General features: G+C 42.1%; 1 protein-coding gene across 2 annotated transcripts in view; it reads left to right on the top strand.

Moving 5' to 3' along the window:
* The first annotated feature begins 750 nt into the window (after positions 1 to 750).
* SEMA6D (semaphorin 6D) overlaps positions 751 to 24,983 on the top strand; it is a 65,693-nt gene continuing 41,460 nt past the window's right edge. For both annotated transcript variants that reach the window (XM_044279636.1, XM_044279635.1), the window contains exon 1: positions 751 to 1,054. The gene's annotated coding sequence lies outside the window, so the exon portion shown is untranslated. The remainder of the gene's footprint in view (positions 1,055 to 24,983) is intronic.

The following is a 24,983-nucleotide window of genomic DNA, read 5'->3' as shown; positions in this document are numbered from 1 at the left end:
CTTTACCGCTCGACGTGAAGTAATGGGTGAGCAGTGACTTCTGATTATGTGTTGATTCCAGTCACTTCATGTACTCGGCCTAGTGACGGTGTAAACGCTCATGCACAAGGGCGGATTACTGTTGCAGCTGTTCCTTATCGTCGCCGTCTGACCGATAAATGGACCTTTATCGTGTTACAGCTTTTCCTGCGACTTCAGCAGCGTTTTTCCACCCCCCACTAATCGCTTTGCGTTCGGCCATGTCAGTAAATCAGACCTCCTATTAGCTGTGCTGCTGACCACACCGCACCGCCCGGATTTACCTCAGAAATGGCCTTCCATCTCATTGCTTTTCATGTCTAAGAAAACTAAGACTGAAGTTTGCTGCAGCAGCAGTGAGGGGAGGATGACTTGTCTCAGGGTGATGGGGATAATGAGGGAAGAAGACATGACTGGCACCCTCCTGGCTGAGGGGGGAGGGGATGAGGGGCCACCATAGGGTCACTAGAAGAAGAGGAGCAGGCAGGGGACTAGCCAAATCTCTCCGAGCTGGGGGAGGCTCCTGGCTGCTGCTGAGGGATCCTGTTACAGCACTTGCTGGCTGCTTTCCTCCTCTCTGCTGACTGGAGCGCTGTATGAGGGAAGGAGCGGGCAGCTGCCAGCTCTCCCTTCTCTGGACGGGTGGCACAGCCCGGGCACAGCTCGCCACTCCCTGGCACACAGGGAGAAAGTTTCTCCGCCACTGGCAGCAGCAGCAGCGGCACAGCATTGTGCGGGGAAGTTGTGTTTACAGGGAGGGGGATGGGAGTGTGAGAGGGGGAGGAGGAGGAGGTGCCGGTGCAGGCAGGGGGTGAGGGCAGTCCACTGTCTCTCTGCCATTTGATCAGACTGGAGCTTTGAAGATCAGTGAGCTTACACCAGGGCCTCTCTGGGACACTGCCGAGGTCTATGGGATATTGGGGATGTGCATTGGATCTGCAGCTGGATGGGAATCCTTCCTTGGTGGAGCAAACTTAGCTGGATACCAGGATCTGTGCCCAGAAATGGAGCAGTAGAGGGGCTGGCAGCCGAGTAGGTAAGTTACTGTGCCCTGTGCCTCCCTAGCCCGGCTCTACCTGCTGCTATCATGGTTGTGTCTCATGTAGACCGTCGTGGGGATCGCACTGGATGTACTGGATACACTGCTATAGATAGGACTAGTGATGGTATATACTGCTATAGCTAGAACTAGTGCGCTGTATATACTGCTATAGATAGAACTAGTGATCGGTATATACTGCTATAGCTAGAACTAGTGCGCTGTATACACTGTATATACTGCTATAGCTAGAACTAATGAGCTGTATTCACTGTATATACTGCTATAGATAGAACTAGTGAGCTGTATATACTGCTATAGACATCACTAGTGATCGGTATACACTGTATATACTGCTATAGATATAACTAGTGATCGGTATATACTGCTATAGATATAACTAGTGATCGGTATACACTGTATATACTGCTATAGATATAAGTAGTGAGCTGTATATACTGCTATAGACATCACTAGTGATCGATATGCACTGTATATACTGCTATAGCTATAACCAGTGATCGGTATTCACTGTATGTACTGCTGTAGATATAACCAGTAATCGGTATATACTTCTATAGATATAACAAGTGAGCTGTATATACTGCTATAGATATAACCAGTGAGCTGTATATACTGCTATAGATATAAGTAGTGATCGGTATACACTGTATATACTGCTATGGATATAACTAGTGATCGGTATATACCGTATATACTGCTATAGATATAACTAGTGAGCTGGATATACTGGTATAGGTATAACTAGTGATCGGTATATACTGTTAAAGCCTATAGATATAACTAGTGATCGGTATATACTGCTATAGATATAACTAGTGATCGGTATATACTGCTAAAGATATAACTAGTGAGCTGTATATACTGCTATAGACATTACTAGTGATCTGTATATACTGCTATAGATATAACTAGTGAGCTGTATATACTGCTATAGACATTACTAGTGATCTGTATATACTGCTATAGATATAACTAGTGAGCTGTATACACTATATACTGCTATTGATATAAGTAGTGAGCTGTATATACTGCTATAGACATCGCTAGTGATCGGTATACACTGTACATACTGCTATAGATATAAGTAGTGAGCTGTATGTATACACTGTACATACTGCTATAGATATAACTAGTGAGTTGTATATACCGCTATAGATATAAGTAGTGAGCTGTATGCACTGTACACTAAGTGATGGCAGTATATACACTGTATGTACTGGTATAGATATAAGTAGTGATCGCACTGTATACACTATATATGTGCACTGCCACAATCTGAAGTCCAGATCGCACTGTAATATACAGAACTGGAGATCACACATGTGTATCTTATTGCACTGCCATATAGACTAGAGATCGCGCAGTGTGCACTGTCTGTGTATATGTTCTGTGCACTGATAACTAGGGATCGCACAGTACGCACTGATATCTAGTAATCTCGGGGTGTGCACTGATATCTTGGGATCGCACCGTGTGCACTGTGTATATGTTATGTGCACTAATAACTACGGATCGCACACTGTGCACTGATAACTAAGGATCGCACAGTGTGCACTGATATCTTGGGATCGCACCGTGTGCACTGTGTATAGGTTATGTGTACTGATAACTAAGGATCGCACCGTGTGCACTGTGTATATGTACTGTGCACCGATAACTAAGGATCGCACACTGTGCACTGATAACTTGGGATCGCACAGTGTGCATTGTTATCTTGGGATCGCACCGTGTGCACTGTGTATATGTACTGTGCACCGATAACTAAGGATCGCACAGTGTGCACTGATAACTTGGGATCGCACCGTGTGCACTGTGTATATGTTCTGTGCACTGATAACTTGGGACGGCACGGTGTGTGCACTGTGTACATGTTCTGTGCACGATAACTAGATGTGTGCACCCAGTGCCCTCTGGATGAGTAGGGATCCTGGTGCAGTTGTCTCTGCTGCTATTCGTGTCTGGTGTATTAAAAGCTCCATGTATTCTGGGCTGACTTGGAGCTGGGGAGGGGGCTGCAGCCTCCCCTGGTGCTGGGGATGAGACAGGCAGCTAGATTTCACTGGGCTATGAATTATGCATGGGAACAAATAGGTGCTATCAGTGTGCGGGGCTGGAGCAGAGCACCCCAGGCTCCAGCTTTGTTCCAGCAGCAGAGATGGATGTGCTGGTGCTGGAGCAGGTTTCTGCATGTGGAGTGAGGATTACTAGTATGGGAGCATTGTGGCTTTCTGTACAGAGCTGGACAGCTGCCTTTAGTGCAGTGCACCGCCTATAGCCCATCTGCTGGCTTATGGACTCGGTGGAGAGAAAGTGGGTGGCTGTTGAACTACAGGTCTCAGCATAACATGTGGGCAGCACCTATGGATCTAGACTATTTTAGGTAGGTGTGGTTCCTCCGTGCTTCATGCAAAGCGACATTAAATAAGAGCGTCTCTTTAAAGGGGTTCTCCGGAAATTAAGAAAATGAAAATACTTAAATATTACTTTATTATTAATATATTCTCAAATACCTTTCATTAGTTATAATGGCTCGTTTTGTCTGGGGAGCAATCATTAGGAGTAATAAAATGGCCGCCATCCTATTAGTACACACAAAACCTGTCCTACTCACACAGAGGACAAGTTACTTCAGAAGCCCCTCATCCTCCTCTCCTACTTGTCAGGGATTATGATCCTGAATCCAGCTGCGAAGAACTTCAGCTCAATCTCAGTAGGAATGGCGTCCACGAGGATTGCTCCTCAGACAAAACAAGCCATTATAACTAGTGAAAGGTATTTGGGAACACACTTAAAATAAAGAAATAGTTAAGTATTTTCTTAATTCCTGGAGAGCCCCTTTAAGTGTGCTGATGCAATGCTATATCTCACAGTATCCCTTGTTTTTTGTGTTTTCCGGTTGCTTTTTTATTATTTTCTTCTTCTTCTCCTCGTGTTGTCTGTAAAGTGTTCCTTCTATACAGTAATAAATAGAAGGTAATTTTCCGTAGCCTCGGGCTAGGCATTCATGTGGTTAACCGTACACCTAATGAACATCCTGCAAGCCGCACTGGTTGACGACGCACAACCGGTAAACATTTACCTTGCGCCAAGGAAATTCATGGGAAGATGAATGTGCCCTGTCATTCTTATCTAATTGCATACTTGACGCATCTAATTATACCGGCTTAAATGAACGACAGCCCTTACATGTTTGTGCACCCGCATATAGGCGACATATCATTAATTCAATGCCGGGAAGTAAAAATAGCAAGGGAGCAGAGGCAGCCTTGTTTCCGATGATTCACATGAACAAAAAGAGTTAAGTGCGGACTCTGGTACCGAGAGGTCTTTAAAGGAAGTTCATCCAGAATGGAGGCTTTATTGGGACCACGCGTTTCGGTACTGAACCAGTACCTTCATCAGGCCGTTGTTTCCAATGCTAACTATTTTTCATCTGGTTCATTCAGGAGGTTGCGCCTTCTGAACTACCACTCTCATCAGAGGCTTGTCTGTTCCTCTCGGAGGCAGGCTCATCTTTATACTGATCGTATCTTTGGATAACATGTCCCAACGGGATAGGAATAACCCCAGTTCCTTAAGCGCTCATTTCGACTGCCCAATTGTCTGGCAGTTTATCAGGAAGGAATGCTAGTATTAACGCTCTTTCTCGATAATCTGCTCGTGTAAAGGTGCTGCAGACACCGCCGTCATCATTTCTGGGCAGCAGATCAATCTGTCTACGGCCTCGTGCACACGACCGTATGTATTTTGCAGTCCCCAAAAACGGAACGGAACAGCTAGCCCCTAATAGAACAGTACTATCCTTGTCCGTAATGCGGACAATAATAGGACATGTTCTATTTATTTTTGCGGAACGGAAATGCGGACATACGGAAACGGAATGCACACAGAGTACCTTCCGTTTTTTTGGTGGACTCATTAAAATGAATGGTTCCCCATACGGTCCGCAAAAAAAAACGGAACGGACAAGGAAAGAAAATGCATGAGCCCTAAACAGCATCCTGCCGCCCAGGAGCAATGTGAGGACGATTGCAGCAGACGCCGCTCGTCTCTGTACAGTGGAGGTGATTGCCGCATGTAAATGCAGCTCTTACCTCCACTGACGAGCAGGCAGGAACGCTTCCTTCTGGATAATTGGCTGCTCATAACCTTTTGTGTAATCTAGAGACTGTAAAATTCCGAATTTGAATTGTACGACCTACTGTGAATCTAATTCTCACTGAATAAATTAGGACTTGTGAGGTCATGACTTTACCCCTCCAGAGAATGTGCATTGTATTGACGCACAGCAATGGATGCCTGTCATCCCCCTCAGCATCTAATGGACTTCTTCAACATCCAACATCTTGAAGTCCATCATCCACTTTTGCTGTGTAGGTGAATGCAAGCTACTGTTCTCTGGAAGCAGCCAGATTAGACAAGGCTGAGGCAGACTAAGATGTTCTTCAAGGGGATTACTGACCAGAAGTCCAGAAAGATGTCCACCCCCATGATGACTTCCTCCAGACGCATTTCCATAGGCATATGGTGAACAATATGAGCGACTAACTTTACGTTTTTTAAGATTTAGATCTTACCATTATGGATTCTTTCGAATCTGGAAGAGCAGATATAGAAATCGGAGTAACCGAGGACAGCAAGATCCAAACAGAATCGCTGCTAATTTACTCCAGAAATAGATTGTAGTAGAAAAGGAGGTTTAATCAGGGCTTAGACATTCATGACATAAAAAGTGAATTGTTTGCTACAGTTAGATGACTATTTCCTCCAGCAGTAGCAGAGTATATGTAATTAAAATAGTGAAGGCATTGCTCACGTCTGTTAGGAGACATGATCTGTTTTCATACATTAGATAAGCCATTACGGTTACAGTCAGAAATCCGTGTAAACCATTAAATTAAGTTCTTACTTACTGGGAGAATAGCTGCCAATTTCTCCTTCAGAAGAAATTCTGTTCAGGCTTTTTTTGTTTGTCTTGTCGCTGAGAAATGTTAGAGGAAAATCATATTTTAACGGTCCAATGCCAATTCCAGAAGCTGCGGGAGGCCTGTCATGGTCTAGATTTAGTGTCATGTACAAGACTCGCTGCAGCTCATAATAAGATTGGTAAATTGTATACTGGATGCTAATGCCTAAGTATGAAGAGCCATCAAGTGGCTAGGCTACACACATAAAACGAGGGGAGCCTGTCCCTCCCAACTTTTCTCTTCCATCGCTCTTTTGTTAACTAACCCATATTAGCATTTTAACAGCGGCACATTGAACTTCTGTCTTTCTTCTTCGACTTGGGCACAGTATGTAGATCATCCATCATTCTGTCCTTGGCCACAACAGGCTACTGGCCCCACATCCATTCACAGCTATAGAGAAATTACCCGACTGTGAACAACGCGGCTGGCATTTTCTTCCTTTTCACGGCACTGCCTGCACTGTTGTGCCTAGCAACTAAAGTTAACTTGGTGATCATTGATCATCCAATGAGCGAGCAAAGCTCTCATTCGTCAGGTAAGGCCTCTTGCACACAAACGTATTTTTGGCCTCTTGCACACAAACGTATTCAGGATAGTACTGTTCTATTAGGGGCCAGCTGTTCAGTTCCGCAAAATACGGAATGCACAAGGACGTCATCCGTATTCTTTGCGGATCCGTTTTTTGCGGACCGCAAAATACATACGGTCGTGTGCAAGAGGCCTAATTTGAAAGTTTGTGTAGGCATCTAAAGTAGCGTTTGGTGGCAGCAGATCGTACTGTGTAAACAAGTCTGTATGGGGACGAGTGATGGCATTAGCGATCGCTCTTCCCCATACTGTGGAGGGGATCGCTGAATGTAAATTCAGTGGTCTCCTCCACTGACGAGCAGGCGATTGTCATGAAGGAAGCGTTCCTTCCTAACAATCACCTGCCGCATTGTCCCGTCTAAAGGCTGTATTAAAACTTTTTAACATCGTATTTGAGGATGAAGGGATAGTCTTTTGTCCATTGCATTTTCCTACCAACTGGTTATCCTTTGAAGCACTCCTATGCCTGGTTGGTTTTGGGCATCATTTGTAGTCTGCAGGACAACTGAGATTTACCTACAGCTGCCATAAACCGAATGCTCAGTTGTTTATCTCCTAGATTGTACCTGCTCCTCCATATAATTGTAAAAGATTCCATGCATCGGTTGGCTTCCCCTTGATAAATGTGAGCCATTGTTCACTTTTGCTTAAGGGACCATAAAATATTGTCCAACTGTTAATTCCGTCATTTTTAAAGAGGAAATCAATGGTAACAAGTGTTCTTTTTCTGTGGCAGCTCAATATAGTTACATCGCTCTTGGGCACATCCATAGATACCAGGAACACAGTGACTGGCAAATCAGGTGTTATTAAGATGATCCCTGTTGCTTAGGCTAAATTTAATAATACAGTACATTTTCTATAAGAGAACCTGTCACCATAAAATGCAGTGCAATCTGAAAGCAGCCTGTTATGGAGCAGGAGAAGCTGAGAAGATTGATGTAGAGTTTTGTGAGAAAAGATTCAATAAAACCTGTAATTTATGCATTTAAATCTCTGCCTTTTCTAACTTCAGTAGTAAACAGGGCCGTCTTATCAGTGATCGCATTCTCTGTGTAAGCGTTTATACATAGATAGCGGTCAGTCACTGATAGTTGTACACAGGGGAGATGTTATCAGTGATTGATAGCATTCTCTGTGTAAGTGTGTATACATAGATAGCTGTCAGTCACTGATAGTTGTACACGGGGGAGGTGTTATCTGTGATAGCATTCTTTGTGTAAGTGTGTATACATAGATAGCTGTCAGTCACTTATAGTTGTACACTGGGGAGCTGTTATCAGTGATTGATAGCATTCTCCGTGTAAGTGTGTACACATAGATAGCTGTCAGTCACGAATAGCTGTACACGGGGAGGTGTTATCAGTGATTGATAGCATTGTGTGTATAAGGCTACTTGCACTCGACAATGAAAAACGGACATGTGCGGTGATGTACATTTTTTAACGGCCATCACAAGTCTGTTTTAAGACCGATGGTAGTCTATGGGGTTATTGACACGGCAGATTTTTTGACTGCCAGTAAAAAACAGACGTAAAAAAAAACATGTTCTATCTTGTCCGTTTTTCAGACAGACTGTTTCTCAGAAAGGCATCAGTGAAATAAACGTCCGTTAAGAATGTCCGTTTTTAACAGACATTTTTTTCGTCATGTGCATGTAGCCTAAGTGTGTATGCAGACATAGCTGTCAGTCACTGATAGTTGTACACGGGGGGGGGGGGGGTTATCAGTGATTGATAGCATTCTCTGTGTAAGTGTGTATATAGAGATAGCTGTCAGTCACTGATAGTTATACACAGGGGAGGTGTTATTAGTGATTGATAGCATTCTCTTTGTAAGCGTGTATACAGACATATCTGTCTGTCACTGATAGTTTTACATGCGGGAGGTGTTATCAGTGATTGATAGCATTTTGTGTGTATAAAGTCACTAATAATACACCCCTGTGTACAGTTGAGCTCAGAAAGCGCATGGATATACCGTAAATATTTAAATTACAAGTTTTACTGAATCTTTTCAAACAAAATTATATATCAATCTGCTCAGCATCTCCTGCTCTATAACATGCTGCCTTAAGATTGCACTACCTTTCGTGGTAACAGGTCCTCTTTAAAGGGTATTTGTACCTATCAAACTTGCTGACCTGTTACATGTGTGCTTAGCAGCTGAAGGCATCTGTGTTGGTCCCATGTTTATATGTGCCGGCCTTGCTGAGAAAAATGAAGTTTGAATATATGCAAATAAACCTCTAGGAGCAATGAGGGGCATTGCCATTGCACCTAGAGGCTCTGCTCTCTCTGGGACTGCCATGTCCTCTCCACTTGATTGACAGGGCCAGCCAGTGTAAACGTGATCACACCTGGCTCTGCCAATCAAAGTGGAGAGGGAGAGGCAGTTGCAGAGAGAACAGAGCATCTAGGTGCAATGGCAACGCCCTCATTACGCTTAGAGGCTTATTTGCATATATTAAAACATAATTTTTCTCAGCAATTCGGTCACATATGAACATGGGACCAACACTGATGCCTTCAGCTGCTAAGCACACATGTAACAGGTCAGCCAGTTTCCTAGGTACAAATCTGCTGACAGGTGCCCATAACTTTACATACACTTATTCACAGAATGTTCTGCCATTGCAATGGGTTCTGATATTTGAAGGCAAAGGATACAAGTTGTCCTTGCTTCCATGGAAAATGGCCTGATGTAAGGACATGTCTGATACGATAGACTTCTTTCATGTGACTTGTCACTAATCTCCATAGCCACCCTCCTCTGTATAGTTTGCTGTCTTTTATAGCTCCAGGCCAGGGAAGCCACTTTTCAGATATCAGACCAAGCTAGGCTGGGATTAGGAGGCGCTCTCTTAGCTTGCATGGCTATTGTCTGTGTCTAGACCGCTCCCGTCATCACCAGAGATCAGACAGTCGCTGTCTTTTATCTGGAGGTTGAGGATATTTGAGTAGTCCTGTGAAGCAGGACTATTTATAGGGTGGATCCTTCCGTTCCCCTGCCTCGGGGCTATATATTTTTACCAGTCCTAGATGTAAGCAAAGCACAATCCTGTTTATTTCATGCCCTTGGGTGTGGAGCTATGTGCGGTGCCATCTGCGCCATCCAGGTTTCTGTCAGTTTCCTGAGAAGTTTGACAATGTGTACTCTGCTGATGGACCGTTAGAAGCCAAAAACCATCTAATTATGTAAGGTGCCAGTGATATGTCCAAAAGTGTTACGGTTACTTTTTAGACTCCTGCGTCCGGCAGGCTTGCCATTAAACTAAATGAAAACTGCACCCTGTCTGTGCCCTTATTGATGCGGCTGAAATTAAGCTGCTTAGAGGCTGGCATGTTTCCACAAGAATGACGTTCCCAGCTCCCATTTCCTTCTAGCTAATAAATGTATGGTCATTTCTAAGTAATTGCATTTTCTTCATGTCCACGGTGGGAATCCGCCATGTAAGTTATCACTACAGATAATGTGGGATATTTATTAAAACTGTTGCCCATAGCAACCAATCAGCTTCCACCTTTCATTTTCCAACAGAGCTCTGAAAAATGAAAGGTGGAATCTGATTGGCTGTTCTGGGCAGTTTTGATAAATCTTCCCCATGGAGGCTATTAACCTGGCCATACACATTAGATAGTTGCCTCTCCCAGTCGCCGTTCACATGCATGGTGTTTGTAAAGCGCTGCGGAATATGTTGGCGATATATAAAGATTATCATTATTATGTGTCCTGAAGAGAGGGAAGCAATAAGTCAGTAAGAATGGAGGCTGTAGAATTATTATTACATGGGGAATGCAAGTAGTTAAAACAGACATGTCAGGAGGGGTAAGAGGTCCCCTTTAAACTCATCCCAACAATCTGCATTATTCAGTTTCCTGATTCTGCTCCAACAGCAGTGCTGGATCGGCACCTGACAGGCCCTGAGGGTGTCCGCTGGACCCCACTGACTGACCATAATACAGGCATGCTGCGCTATTTTGTCTGCCATTTTTTACGGAATCTGTGAAGCTTCTAACACAGATGTAAGCACAGCCTGCTCCTATAACAAGGCATTCAGTCAGAGTGAACAGGCGCCCTACAAAGAGCTGATTTTACATTTTTATGGCAGAGATATTGATGACCAATTCTTAAGATATATCATCCGTATCAGATCAGTGGGGGTTTTACACCCGGTACCCCATTGATCAGCTGTTTACAGCAGCTGCCAGCTGAATAGGAGGTGAGCTGCAGTAACCTGACATGGCCACTACACACAGGATGGAGCTGTGCTGTGCTTAGTTTTGGTGCCAGTGGCGGCTGCAATCGACCGATCAGTGGAGTTAACGGGTGTTAGACATCCACCAATCTGTTATTGATGACCTATCCTATAGATAAAGGGGTCAATATTTATAATATGGAAAACCCCTTTAATGGGCTTCTTTAGAGGCATTAGAAATTATACAGTTCCTATACGGTGCTGGAATATTGTATAGTGTTGAATAAAGCGCCTACTCATCCATGGGACTGTTATGTTAGGCCTTGCTGGAGACAATAATTGTTGTTTTTGGGGAAACAGGATCACTAATGACAGCACTAAAGAATATATCGAGAAAAGTCAATTCATTTACCAGATTTGAAGAGGACCGTTCACCAAAAAATGTCATGCAATCTGCAGGCAGCAGGTTATAGAGCAGGAGGAGCAGAGCAGATTGATAGAGACAGTAAATATTCTTTAATTTATACATTTATAGTTCTGCTATTTCTAACTAAAGACCATCAATGTGAACAGCTCTCAGTACACGGCGATAAAGTTATATATATATTGGGAAGAGCAATGGCATTAGTGATCACTCCTCCCCACACTCTGGAGGAGATCGCTGCAGGTAACTGCTGCGGTCTCCTCCGCTAGCAATCAGCAGATCGTCGGGAAGGAACACCTCCTTCCCGATATTCTGCTAGATCGCCGTCCGGTGTAAAGGGACCTTTAGTCCATTTGTGTTTAGTGTTTGGTTGGTAAGTGTATGGCTTTCTGAGAGTTGCTTTTTGGATCATTTCCTGTTTTTTGTTTTTGTTTTCAATTTTGGAAGGGGAGGGGGTTGTTATGAAGTGGTATTGTATTTTTGGCTTTTCCATGGCTTTGTAATTAGCTTGAGAATAGGGACAGAGGTTACAGAACAGTGACCACCTTGGAACAATTTTATACGGTTTTCATATATTTTTTTATAGCCTACATAAAATGTTGAGTAAGGGGCCCTATTAGACCTCCCATTTATTGGGAAAGGGCGTTCATAATTGCCCTGTATAATCGATGATGCGATGAACGAGCAAGCGCTTGTTTGTCGGCTGATGGCCATCTTTCATCTTTATGAAAGATGGTGATTTTCGGCAGCACATCTTCCTGTGTAATCAGGAATGTTCTGTCGATAATCACCAGAACTGAAGGAGGGAGGAACATCGGCAGTAGCAATCTTTCCTTCTACGTCCAGTTTGGATCAGGCAGGTGCAAACAAGCGCTGATGAATGTGTTTTTATCCATCGGCGCTCGCACTGCCCGAACATCAGGCAGTGTAATAGGCTCCTAGGGGTCCTATTAGATGGGCAGATATTTTTTTTTCACTAACGAGCAGCAAGTGATGATTTAGTGAGTCATTTGCAATCAAAACACATTCAATTACACAAAACAATAATCACTAAATATTTTTTCGAAGTTTGCTCGTTATTGTGAACGTTGCATGTCCACCCCTAGAGCATTTACACTACTAATAACTGCCAGACTTCTGGCTAGACGCGGGGGTGTGGCGGCGACTAATGATAACCTTTCAGTTGGTGCAGATTTGTCTGATCCATGAAAAACACTTTATCGCTCGTCCTTTGACCTGCGACTTTTCCCTGCTCATGTAGGTCTAAGAAAGTATGCGTGGTGGGAAAGGGGACGGGCTGGCAGGCCCATCTCATTTACCATTTTCTATGCCTGGTTTAGGCATAGAAAATGGTCTAAATGTAAGACAGCTCATAAGCGATCTTACATATAGAACAGGCGCTGGATGCGCTGAAGTTATGGAGAGGCCAGCCGCCTCTACATAACTCCAGTGAATCCACCACCAGGTATAGGGGATATTAAGACCGGCGTCTAAAACGAGGTTTCATGGATCCCTGTGCTATTTAGACCAGACTCTTCAGGGATTAAATCTCCCAGCATTCCTTGCTTGCTCAATGTTGTCTGCATACGTAGCATCATCCTTCAGAAGTGTAGTCTTCGTACCTGACACAGCATTTTTATGCAGAAGAAAACAATCTCCTAATGCATTATTTGACCTCCGCAAAGCCATTAGTGATGTGTCTTCTTGTCGACTGTTTCCAATAGCAACAAGCAGAAGAGTATGGCTTTAGCTACTGAACAGAACACATTTATAGAGCTACCTTTTACGGGCCATACACTGTAAATCAGAGTGGATTTGCCATAGGCAAAGATTCTTCAAAGAACATACGAAAGAAAATTGAAACTGGGACTCCGATTTATGACATGGATTGACCGGTTGATCCTCATAGGGATTAAGCCCATTGGAACTCAGTGGGGCTTACATGTTAATAATAAACATGCTGTGGATTTTAAAATGCAGGACACACACATTCATGAACAAGAACTTAAAGGTGACCATTGGATGAATATGTAAGGGTAAGAGTATGACAAATTGGATTTTGATTTGTCTGCTCATTTTTAGGGAGATAACCTGAGGTGTCTGGCAGTGTCCTATTCCCCCTTTCTATTGAGAACACATGAACACTTGGCTGACTGCGCATGTGTATGGTGGGGTTGGGAGGAATAGCTGCTGGTTGAACATGCATTCAGCCAACAGCTATCTAAGGTGTATGGCCACCTCAAGGCACCATTGCCTTTTCTCATGACTTTATGTAGATATTTCCGTGGTAAAAATGTCATGTAAATTAAAACCTAATGAGCTTCATAAACGTCGCTATACATTACTAATATATAATTTCATGAAAATCATCTGAGATTACATCTAAGCTGGTCATACTTATAAGAGGAACGTTGGCTAAACCTCATTGAGGATGGGATAACAATCTAATGTGTATGAAGGATCCAGACTGTTCTCTAATTATTAGCTGTTCAGTGGAATATGTATCATTCGTGTTGCCTTTCTGCTTGACCAGTCCTTTGCTGGCACTGAACATGAGATGGTATCTGAAGTGTCTGCCAATGGCTTGTGTCACTCCCTTAAAGCCACTATAAACATCATCGGGACCAGACAACAATCTAATTTGAATGAGAAGGCTCCTGACTTTCCCATGACAGATGATGTTGTGGGAGAGAACGGTTTTGCAGATTACATTTTTTTGGCCAACCCTGTTTTTAAGCTGCCGATAGAGGGGTCTGGCAGTGAGTTTCTCCTTTCTCCCACTGAAAACAAGTAACATTCGGCTAGACTGGGCATGTATGTGTATGTGGGAATTGGGAGAGGTAGTATTTGGCTAAGAGCTAATGAAGGTGCATGGGCACGTTAAAGGAGAGGTGCACCTTTTGAGTTTTTATTTTTTTGGCCAACTCCCCCTCCTGGACAGACGTGCAAAGAGAAGCATACTTACTTGCTTCCTGGTGCTGGCTCCCGGCATCTTTTCTCCCTGGCCTTGGCTGTTCCACTGGATGTAAACATCCAGTTCCTGGCTGCAGCAGTGACCTGCCCCCATTACGTCACATTACGCAAGGATAACAGGTCACTGCTGTGACCAGCTATTGGCTGCAGCAGCATCAAATAGGAGGTTTACATCCAGGGAGCCCAGTGGAGCAGCAGAAATAATCTGAGGAATGTGAGTCCAAGTCCAACAGATTAGAAAGCTGTCGTTGTGCTAAACTATATTGATGTACTCTGCCAAAGTGATCCTCAAGAAGATCTTGGCCAATTAAACCTGTAGCCAAAACAGACTTTGACTTATTAACACACCATGAAAAGATCTAGAGACAAAGTCTGTTTGTGTACCGTTAGCAAAAGAGCCTTTCACTTCTTTAGTTATTATTTTTAATGGAAATGATTAAATTTACTAACTTATAATTTTGCAATATCATTTTTGTCCCATAGTTTACAACAAATGATATGATTTTTAAGGAATCATAGCTAATAGTCATTAAGAATGTCTATTTGATTTTTGGGGTGATCTCATACACTTCCCTAAGCCAAAGACGCACCCATTATCCTTTTGACCATAGCTTGTATTTTGAACATTTACATAGACCAAGTAGATACTAATATACGGTATGTGGTGGAGAAGTTCCTGGAATGTTCCTGAAGTTTGCTTTGGAATGAGTTTGTTAAGCAAAGTCATGGGTATGACTAAATGCATTATTGATCACCTTCATAAGGTCATACAATGTTACTGTTAAGTGTTGCATTTCATTACTATCTTCTCTTCATCTGATGACTGCTGTGCAATGTTGATGTGAGGTGGCACTTGCTAGAGTTATCATCCACCTGGTGATTAGACAAAGCTCAGTTCTCAGGACAATATTAGACATTCTGAAAAGAAGAGACATGAAAGAACCAACATTATTCTGGATTTGTATAGATAAAATGACAGAAAACAGCACCTTTCGAAGTAGAATTTACAATATGATGCACGTACTACAGATATTGTGTCAGTAAGGACTTTATTAATGACTCCAACGAGCCATGTTTCGGATCTACAACGTTGAAATATTTTTAGGCATTTATTCAAAATGAAACAACTTGGGATAAGCATGCCTATAAGCTCATTCATGGATGCCACACTACCCTGGATTTTTTACCACCATTCGGCAGTAGTTTTATCAAATTTTTTAACAGCTGTGATAGAACGTCAAATATCTCAGGTGTGAAATATGGTAATATATAATTATATTTCTGCAAATGTCATTACTAAAGTGCTGATCTAAAGCAAATGTATGTTTGGAAGGCATTTGATTGCTACAAAAAAAATTGGACTTTGATGAAAAAGGGAATGTAGGAGAATATAGGAGATTTGCTTTATGCGTTTTCTGTCCTGTTTTCTGGTATTTTTGTCTGAATTACTGTACTTTTCTTGCCATAAAAAACCCCCACCAAAGCCCTAATGGAAACATAACTAGACCCCATTATTCTAAATGCACGCACAATATCTGTCGTGGCAGAGTCGTAAATGGAAGCCGTAGCACTAGTGTGACCAGAGTCTAGCTTTATTGTACAGATGTTGAGAAAAACTGGTGATTTTTTTTAAGCCCTTGGTGGAATTGTAAAATTTTAAAGGCCTAGATAAACTATACTGCCATATAACTTTCTTCTTGGTTAATTTCTTTGGAGTTAAACTAGAAATGTTTGAAGCTAGTTACATTGATTCATAGGAAGAATCACAAAGATACGGCCCTCATTATCAGGGCAAGACAACGCTTTGTAGACTTTAGGAGCCGTTCCAGCAGCCATTTTGATTTGTACTACATAAAAGGAACCCTTCATTTACATTATTAGAAAGCAAACCATGGTGTTCAGGGCCAATGACCCATTTATATTTTTGTTTTCTACCTGGTTTCTGGTATTTGTACAGCTCTGGGTGATAATATACTGAAAAGTTATATTTAATTATAGTCAATAAAATCCCATTAAAGAACCAGGTATCCTTAGCTATTTAAAACCTAATGATACGTTAAAGAAGCTCTCCAGGATTTTTTTTTAACTATTTACCTATATAATGCATTATTATAATGCATTTACCTATATAATCCATTATTAAGTATATTCCCTGTGAGGGGCCAGGGCATATGGGGGCAGTTTTTAGTATTGGATAACCCCTTTAAAGAATAAGATAAAGGCTCCTGTGTATTTTTGTGTATAACAGTTTTATTTGATGTGGAATTTGTGGGTTGTCAGCCATCTTGATTCCTTCTCCTCTTAGATATGATTTCCTATCATGCCTGGCTCTGCAGAGACAGAGGGGCGGAGTCTCATCTCACTGCATTGTGTAAGAGTAGCCATGACTCAGAACTGCTGTCCCCTCACACTGCAGGGTCTCTATGTTTTCCTATGTGATGCAGCTTGAGCCTGTCTGCCCTCTCTGTCCTGTCATCTCTCTCCTCTGTCAGCTTTTACATGCAGGAGGCATGGAGGCCAGTGTGACACTACATCTCAAAGAACTACACTGGAGAGTCAGCACACACAGATGGCATAGATAGGTAGAGTCAGGAGCTTTATATAACTGCAACTAATCCCCCGACAGTGGGACAGTGGCGAGAAGCAATTGTCAATTTGATTAAAATGGAACGGGTTACTGAGTGCTATATCAAAAAATCTGTAAAAATTGATGGGATATGGAAAAAATGGTTATATTAGGGCTGGAAGTAAATTTTTATTTTTTTTCTTTCTCCCGTCCCTCTCCCTAGGGGTGGTGGGTGTGTATTAGGGGTAAAATATAACAAAAATAAAAAGAGTCATTATAATATTTATTAATTTGTAACATGGATTTTCTTGTTGTTGAATTGCTGTGTTTTGTGTATAAATGTATGTTTTTATAAAATTGAAATAAAAATTATAAAAAATAAATAAAAATCACTGTATACATTCACTATATATCTGTACTCCAGGTCCTTTAGATAGGGTAGAAATTATATGTTCAGCAGAATACAGGGATATACAGAGAAACATGGAGGGCGGGGAGGGGCCTGAGAGCTGCCAGGAGGGATCTGATAGCTGATGATGTCATCCTCTAATTTCCACAGAGACTGTTGGGAGACTGGCCACTGCTTTGTACACATTAGAGCAAGCTCTGGGCTAGTGAACACCTGACCAGGTTCCCATAATTCAATTCCCATAGCAATATATGTAAAATAAATTAAAAAAAATCCCTGTGTGCTTCTTTAAGGCCCATTTACATGGGTAGATTATCTGCCTATAAAGAATACCGATTAAGGATATGGCAAGTTGTACTGAGCTCATTAGTTACAATTAAATGTATTGATCATTGGGAGTACAGTATCTTCAGACAAATGACCATTCATGCAGTTATACTGACAAATGACTTGAACGCTTATCATCAGTCATCCAAAGACTTATGTAACCATCTGTGGCCATCTTTAGGCTGGCCATACACAAATGATCATTCGGTCGACAGCTATCTCTCCTTATTTTCCCGTTGGCCAGGCATGTCCGTGTTGTCAGAGAGGAGAGCCGCTTAGAGAGTTGAGCGCTCCTCTTATGCTTTAGTTTGTCAGTCGAACCTGCCTTTTTAGCGGTTAACCCAATAAAGCACTAATGTGTATGAGAGCCTGTAGACCATGTTGTCATTGGGAATGTTGCTCTTTCATGAAACTGGAGCTTTTAAGATGGACATAGAGGCACTGACAATTCCTTGATCCTTGATTCCTTGACCGTAATGATAGGTCATAGTGACAACTGTTCGGATGTGAAGTCCCAGTAAAATGAGAGTGACAAGGGAGGGGGGTAGAATGAGAGTGACAAGGGAGGGGGGGAGTAGAATGAGAGTGACAAGGGGGGGTAGAATGAGAGTGACAAGGGAGGGGGTAGAATGAGAGTGACAAGGGGGGGTAGAATGAGAGTGACAAGGGAGGGGGTAGAATGAGAGTGACAAGGGAGGGGGTAGAATAAGAGTGACAAGGGAGGGGGTAGAATGAGAGTGACAAGGGAGGGGGTAGAATGAGAGTGACAAGGGAGGGGGGGTAGAATGAGAGTGACAAGGGAGGGGGGGTAGAATAAGAGTGACAAGGGAGGGGGGGAAATGAGAGTGACAAGGGAGGGAGGGGGTGGAGAGAGTGACAAAGGAGGGAGGGGGAGAGTGACAAGGGAGGGAGGGGGGGAGAGTGACAAGGGAGGGGGGGGGAGTGACAAGGGAGGGAGGGGGGGGGGAGTGACAAGGGAGGGAGGGGGGGGGGAGTGACAAGGGAGGGAGGGGGGGGAGTAACAAGGGAGGGAGGGGGGGGAGAGTGACATTTTTTTTTAAAATAACCACTTTGGGTTGCATTGTGTGTATAATATCTATGTATCTGTTTAACTTTATATTTTAATTCACTTTCCTTTTTTTTTTACTTAAAAAAAGTATTTTAAGAGTATTTGGGCAAAAAGGCAGTTTCGGTTTCGGTTTTCGGTCAAGGGCATCCTGAATTTTCGGTTTCGGACCAGAATTTTCATTTCGGTGCACCCCTAGTTTATATGGTCAGAATATTTTTTGACCGTGCATACATTTTTTTCTTGTTTTATAAATGATCATATTTCAAGGGAACCAGTCTCACAGTACATGCACTCTGATCTGTAGGCCGCAGGTGAAGCTCTGCAGACTGATGGTTTTCTAGAAAAAGATTCTGCATAACTTGTAATTTATTCATTTTCATTCCTGCTCAGTCCAGCGGGTGGTCTTAGTCAGTGGATGACCGCTCTTACCATATGTCCACTGATCAAAAGGCAAGCCGTCAATCCAAATATAGTAGAGTATAAAAATTTGAGAAATTGGATGTGTACTTTTTTAAAATCTAGAACTAAAGCTGGACATACACATTAAATTAAATGTATGTTGGATGACCCCAGGAGTAGATGTCAGGGGAGAGAAGGGTGAGATTGTTGGATTTCAGTATGCCCAATCCTTTAGTTCTCAGGGAGTTAAACCTGTCTTCTCATTCACATGTCTATAGGGGTAGTTTGAGAGACAGTTATCTCATTTATATGGCTGGCTTAACCCTCTGCTGTTCAAAAAAGAGAAAATAATAACGTGTCCAGCTTAAGGTGTGATAGCATATGTTATATCACTTCTCATAGATAGCGATGATGGTGCTAAGGCAGTCTCTCTACATATAGCAAATTATCTGGAAGTGTTAGGATTTTTTGTATTTAGCTGAAATAGTACATTCTTTTCAAGGTTACAGCCTCCTCCTTGTGCCATGGCTCTATCCGGCTGCCTCTTTGACTACCGTATTGTCTTGTTATTTCTAGTCCTGTGCTGCCACCGTTTGCTCCCTCTGATAAACCTTCTCAGCTTTTATATATGTGGTCCTCACAACGCGTTACGTTTCATGTGACCCTCCAATTTTCTCAGTTTAAATGCCTTGCAAATATAATGTTCTTTAAATGATAAATCAATGTGCTGTGGAAAATAAGAATATACTCGTCAGTAATTCTTCAATTTTACGTTGACCGGGTGGGGATGCATGGGGATGGACTACTTTATCCCTGTATAACTAATGAGATGAATTGAAGGTCCAGGTACCTTTCTGCAAAGGGTATACATCTTGATACACAAATATACTAAATCTGCCATGTAAAAAAATTACAAGTGAACTTTTGCAGGTTATAATTCACGTGGGTTGTAGGCTGTTGTATTTTTAAGACCATGAAAACACATTAAAATGTCTTGGTGTAAGCTGTGGAAATGTTATTTTAGAATGATTTTTATTTCCTAGCCGTGGAGGAGTGTGTAAATATTCAGAGCTGTGCCGCTGGCAGATTGCAATGGGGGGAAACAAATGCCCTCATTATTATTATAATGGCGGCAAAGTTTCACTTTAACTATATTCATGGGAGATACAAAAGTGTATTTCATATGTAAATAAGGCCCCTATGATCACAGCGTTGACTCATCATTGCACCATTTCTATTTGCTTCGCTCCAAAGTTGTCTAATTTAAAGAACATTTAGAAAGGACCTGGTTTAATTTGAACTTTTCTCACTGATGAGTAACCCAGCTTAATTGCATTTTGAGACAACACACTGCTTTGTATAGGCGAGTTATTTCTCCTCTGATGAGATGAGCTTTATATTCATTAATGATGCCCAAGTGAAGCCTTTGGTGGGAAGGTGGGATCTTTCATAACACTGGCATACAAGGGTCCTCACTGATATGTTGTCTGCTGAACACAAATGGATGCAAGAAAAGGATACGGCTCAATGGCTGACGAATGACAATGACAAACGTTTGTAATGTGTTTTTCTCACAGGGACTCAAAGCGTAGGGATCGTTGTGTGGCTGGGAAGTCAGTGGCTGATATATAGGCGCTTGACCACAACACACACTAGGGTCAATTTGTAGGAAGTTGGTGGCTGCCATATAGGCGCTCAACACTCAATTTTATAGGAAGCCAGTTTACCTATTTGTATATTTTTGGACTTTGGTAGGAAACCGGACCCCCGTAGGAAACCCATGCAAACATAGGGAGGACATACAAACGCCAGTAGATGAAGTAGCTTTTATTTTAGTTGTATTCTTTTGGATACTTGCTAAGCATATTGCTCAGTGGCATGGACTGCCAACTGGTTGGTGTTCAACTTCTAAATTAAATGTATGAAGGTGTTCCCTTTCCATCTGTCTTAAAACATACTGACGGAAGGAACGGTTTTGGCGCTATGAAGAACAGCTTCTGCTACAACTTGCGATTAATAGCTCTAATGCCAACAAATGTGATTTCCAAAATGATTACTGCAGGGGAACCCCCTGAAAAATCTCTCTACTTCTGTACTTCTGGTGAAGCCCCAATACCATTCCTGACTCAAAGGAGCTTGTTTTATGGGGTGGGTAAAGTATTCTATAGTTATGGCTCAGTGCTATAAGTTGGCTCAGTTATGCTTTGTAATCAGTTTACCCTTCCTGTTGGCTTTTTGCCATGTTCTGGAGCTCAAGGGGCTTCATCCTGGGAAACTGGTTGGGAAATATTGGAATATACAGTTATAAGACAGGATACATTCACATTTGAAGGTAGTGGTGCTGCAAATTGTTTTTGTTCCTGTATCTACTGCTGTATTATGGTACTGTGTTATGGCCACATTGTTTAAAGTTGATTTTAGAAAATCCTGTAAACTACTATGGCACATTTGGGCACTGGGATTAATATAATTTATCCCCACAACCCTGAATGAGGGTACTTTCACACTAGCGTTATTATTTTCCTGTATTGAAATCCGGTTAAGGGTCTCAATACCCCAAAAAAAACATCAGTTTTGTCCTAATGCATTCTGAATGGAAAGCAAAACGTTCAGTATGCATGAGGATGTCTTCCGTTCCGTCCTTGGTACGATATTTGACCATATTTTTTTCGGACAAAATCCCGGAACACCACTGCACTTTCCATAGAAATGTATTAATGCCGCAAGCGATACCAAGTGTTCCGGAAATTGCCGCGTTGCTGGATTCAGTTTTCCGGTCTGCCCATGTGTCTGCAAAGGAGGAGCTATTTTTCCTTTTGGTCTTTGAAAAAAAATTAAATACTGGATCCGTTATTCCGGATGAGACGGATCCGGTATAACACCGGATCCGTCTAACAGATCCGGAAAAAACATATTTCTGCTTGCATACGGTTTGCCGGCAGGCAGTTACGAACAGCGCTAGTGTGAAAGTACCCTGAATCTGTTAATTGATTACTAGAATGGAAACTAGCTCTGATTATGGCCTCCGCCAGGAGATGTCTATACCAGGGTTATATGTCTGTGGCAATATTTGCATAGTCCGTCTTTATAACTAACATTCAAAGGATGCAGTGAGTATATAATGGTCCGTTTCTTAAAATTAAATAAGACATTGTCCAGTTTCTACTTATTGACTCCACATTGGGTCTGTTTGTGTTCTGTTCCAGTACTGGATGCTCTGGCTGAGCTTTCTGATCAGAGGGAACAAATGTCTTTGGAATTCATCACATATTGCTCTGGTTTTATGCTCCAAGCTTGTATTGATTATTGAAACACAGACTGAGCCAAGGGTGTCGTACGCTGGCAGAAGTGTATGGTGCGTGGCGACTCTCATAAAATACATCTTCAGAGCAGTTTGTTCTGGATTCGTACATCTGATGGGTGCTCTGACACACCGTAACCGTCAGCCCCAAAAGAGCACAGTGAACTGCTGTCTATACCGGATGCTCGGTGTCATCTTCTCGGTATAAAATGTGTGAAAGGTTTGCGTTCACATCTTCAAGCAGCAGTCTGTTGTCTGACAATTCTTATGAAAACCGCCATAGACATTTGTTTTGCATTAAAATACATCCAGCTGTATCCTTCTTTACCTTTCCTCTTGGTTTGAGGTTTCCCAAGATTGCTGTGAGAATGAACTTTTCGTAAAGCTGAATCCACCCATGGTGAACATACTGGAGCTTTTCCATCCAGATTTGTGGACAGAAAATTCACAGTAGGAGCAAAGTGGGTGAGATTTTAACAAACCTCATCCACTTGCTGCAGGAAAATGTTCATGCGTAAATTGGCATGCGGTGAAGAATACCAACACTTTCTGCAGATATTCTCCTCGAATTTCATGTTTTACAATGCGTAAGGAGAAATCCATGGCGACCTCTGTGATAAGATATGCATGTCAGCCTGTGGATTTTGGTGTAGATTTAAATCCATGGTGAGTTTTACCATCTCATGTGGATGTACCCTTAATCTATTATCTGGTGAATATGGTAATCTCGGGATAAGAGTAAAGGTAAGGAAGGACACATCAGTATATAAGCTTTGGAATGATACCTGCAAGTGGTTACTATTCAGCATGAAGAAGACATTAGTGGACAGGTGAACATCCAGGCCTTGTCTCAAATTATTGCTTCTGTTCAGGTCACAATCATATTGACCTGAAATAGAAAATGAGAAGATTTGTAGGTTCTTGAAAATATGATTCAGTTATATCAGTGATCATCTTACTTACCAGGTCTCCTAAATTGCAGAATTATAGGGGCACACGACCTACCATTCAGGAGTCAGTCAAGGTTTGGTTATAAGAGTGCTGCCACACATAGTTTATGTCATAGTGGGGGTTTTGTGCCCAGGTTTAATGCATTCAAAAACCTCTGATTTATGTAGCCTTTTTAAACATTTTTTCTTTAATGGCATTGTTATATTAGAAAGTATGAATGCCCTTTTAATGTCAGTTTTTCCAGACAACAGTATGGCATTTGCAAGGCAAAAATAATATACAGTGAGTAGGAAGTGCCACACCCAGAGCATAAAAGCATAAAATAAAAGCCATTTAGCCAAAAAGAAAAAGCCATTTAGTAAAAAAAAAAAAAAGCCAGCCAAAAACACAACTCAAAGGTAAAACAAAAGGCACTACAAAAATGCATGTTTGAGCTGCATCTAATATTTCCTATGTACTTCTATGTAAAGGCCTGGGAGCCCCCAAGTCTCTACCGACTGATCACCTGATCCGTTTGTCCTCTGGGGAGATATGCCGTCGCCAGAGGTGTCTCCCCATTGAATACGTATGTGTATGGGGTATGGGTCAGGAGGGGCAGCTATTGAATTTGTATGGCGCCTTAAAACCTGGAGCTGATTTATTATTATTTTTAATTAAGAAACAATGATGAAAAACACCTAAAAAAACTGCAAAATATCACCTGTGTGTGACACCAGCCTAGAATAGGTGTTACAAGCAGGTTAGTTTCACACTCGTGTTTTGTTCGGATCCGTCATGGACGGATCCGTTCAGATAATACAACCGTCTGCGTCCGTTCAGAACGGATCAGTTTGTATAATCTTTAACATAGCCAAGATGGGTCCGTCTTGACCACCATGGAAAGTCAATGGGGGACGGATCCGTTTTCTTTTGTGCCAGATTGTGTCTGTGAAAACGGATCCGTCCCCATTGACTTACATTGTGTGTCAGGACTGATCCGTTTGGCTCAGTTTCATCAGACGGACACCAAAACGCTACAAGCAGCGTTTTGGTGTCCTTCTCCAAAGCGGAATGGAGACTGAACTGATGCAAACATGCATTCTGAGCGGATCCTTTTCCATTCAGAATGCAAACCGTTCCGTTTTGGACCCTGAGCTGATCCTTTCCATTCAGAATGCATTAGGCCAAAACTGATCCATCTTGGACCGCTTGTAGGAGCCCTGAACGGATCTCACAAAAGGAAAGCCAAAACACTAGTGTGAAAGTAGACTTAGTAGTCCTTTTATGTAAAGATGATTTAATGAAAAGGGCTATTAGAAGTACCGCACACTTGTGTTTTAGCTTCCAAGAGTCAGTCAAGGTACACAGAGAACATCTTAAAATGATTGAATATAATTTAGTAATTTGAGAGAATTGATGACTAAGCTCTTTCCGCTATGGGGTGTAAAATATTTTCCATTAGGAAGCAGACCACAGCTTTTCAGGTGATAGAACTTGGTGCTGATCCCAGTGTCAACTCGCTTTGTGATCTTAGGCCCTCAGCACAAAATTATATATGGGCTCAGTGGAGCAGGGAATCGTTTTTGCTGAAAAATTTCTAAATGCACTTGCGGCAAAATAGGAAGAAAAAAAATGCTATATATTATTAAAGCCAGCTCTGCCTAATAGAAGAATTATGTAGACTGAGCACATGTAATGATCTCACGTTTATCCATTATTCAAATTGAAATTTTAAAATAAAAATGCAG

Source organism: Bufo gargarizans, chromosome 2 (assembly GCF_014858855.1).
Source record: "Bufo gargarizans isolate SCDJY-AF-19 chromosome 2, ASM1485885v1, whole genome shotgun sequence".
NCBI lineage: Eukaryota > Metazoa > Chordata > Amphibia > Anura > Bufonidae > Bufo > Bufo gargarizans.
Note: the sequence above shows the minus strand (reverse complement) of the source record. Positions and strands in the feature narration are given on the sequence as shown.